Source organism: Cucumis sativus, chromosome 5 (genome assembly GCF_000004075.3).
Source record: "Cucumis sativus cultivar 9930 chromosome 5, Cucumber_9930_V3, whole genome shotgun sequence".
Taxonomy (NCBI): Eukaryota; Viridiplantae; Streptophyta; class Magnoliopsida; order Cucurbitales; family Cucurbitaceae; genus Cucumis; species Cucumis sativus.
In genome coordinates this window covers 9,143,088-9,145,281 of record NC_026659.2, presented here as the reverse complement: position 1 = coordinate 9,145,281, position 2,194 = coordinate 9,143,088, and positions in this window count along the sequence as shown.

Below are 2,194 nucleotides of genomic sequence, written 5' to 3'. Positions count from 1 at the left end.
CTATCTATCCCATTAAAGCTCTATCAGATATATGGAAATAGTTTAGGAGAAAAGAAGCACAAATGAAAACGAAAAAGCATGAAGGTTGTGTGGAATTTTAAGGGTATTTTTGTAATTATACATGATTGGGCCTCAACTTTTATTGGACGTCTAAAATGTTATATAGAGTATAATCATTTTAGTAAATTAATATATTTAAAAAAAAAACCTATTATATTTTTAAATAAAATTAATTGATTTTAATACAGGTTAATTTTCATAAATGTAACAAAACCCAAAAACATTTACAACATGTGTACCAAAAAACAAAAGCTCGTGAAGTCGATAAAATATTTTCATAATTTTCATATTTGTCGTTGATATTGCGGATGGTTTATCAGTTCTCTTTCTTCTTTTTCTTTCCAATTTGTTCATCTTCTCTTCCAAATTTCTTCACCTCCTCTTCCATATTTTGTTTCTTATATTTTTCAACAGTTTATTCTTTTGTTTAGTCGGTAAAAAATCAAATAAACATCAAAGAATTTTATTCAGGCCCTATTTCCAATAAAATAAAATTTCAAAAGTATCGTTCATTAAATCACTTAGAAATAAACTAGTCTAAACATGAACCTCATTTTAAATCATCAAAACTTAATAAAAACAGTAAAAAATGTTAACCGAAAGCATTTTTGAAAGGGTGTTCCAATATGGCAATCACAAGTCCTTCTTGTCCCTCGTCATTCTACCTCTCGTGTTACTTTTGCCTAAAAAGTTAAAACATAAAAGGTGAGTATAAAATATACCCAGTAAGAGACCCACTACTAGTTCCGTTAGGGTAAAAACCATTAACTTCCTATTGGGAGGTACCCTCCATCATAACAGTCTCATGATCCTGTAGAATGCACATAATCAATCTAGTGCCCCTTGAAGGATGCATATATTAGACTCATGCTCCCGAGGGATACACATATCAATCTAGTGCTCCTAAAGGATATACATATCGATCTAGTGCTCCCGAAGGATACACATATTAGTCTAGTGCTCCCGAACAGTACATATATCAGTCTAGTGCTTCTAAAGGATGCACAACAAGTGATGATCCCGTAGGACACCTACAAGGTACACTACCTCATAGATAAAGCTAACAATTTCCCCGCAGTCCATTCTAACAGTTCAAATAGTTCATTCAAGAAAATACAATCCAACCTATCGTCAACATTTTGGTTCAACACATAAAAAGTCAAATTAATCATACTAGTATATATACAATCACCAACATATGGATTCACCAAAACAGTCAAACTAGGCATAACAGTCAACAGTAAACCAACAATACATTCTAAGGCATAGTAGTCAAACATTCTCAATTCAATCAGTTCAACCTTCTCAATTCAGTCAATACATTGCAACTTTGATATACAGATCAGTAGTAGAAAATCTCTTACCTTAACTTTACTTAAGCTCCTTTATCAAACTAAAGTCCAACGAACCAACCTAAACATAATTGAATAGAAATCAATCACTTTCATTATTACTTTCACCCATTCAATTCACCCAAATGTGAATTCCAAACTTACCCACGTAAATGAAGGATAAACTTTCAACGAAGCTTGCTGTGAAACTCAAGAATTCAAGCACAAACTCCCCTATATCACCTTCAAGGAACAAATAATAATCCAACCAAATAATACAACATCAATACTTAAACAACAACTACGAAAACAACTAGAAAAAATCCACAAATTTCACCCTTACCACAATGTACAATAGTTCACAACAAGGCAGAGGCAGCGGCTCCAAATAGATGGAATCAATACATGATCTGGAAGAAGAGAGGTTCGTACTCCGTGATGGTTAGACGAGGATAGTTCGACAGCTAGCGCGTCGCAGACGACGGACAAAAGATGCAGCTATGCTGAACTACGAAGACGGAGACAAATCGAAGCGAGTCGCGCGCGACGGTTCAGACCCAAACGACACTACATGAAAGCTTCAACTTCAATCGGATGAAAATGACTCGGGTCGTAGTGGCTTGGGTGGTTATCGGCTGGAGGACAACGCGGCAGCAGTGCTTCGCAAATGAAAACGACTTAACGTCGGTTGCAGGTGTAGGACGACAAATGACTGAACATAGAAGAAGTAGCGGGAGAGATGGATGGTGACAAGGTCGATGGCACGGTGAAGAGGAAGAGGAAGAGTGAAGGAGGAGGAAGAG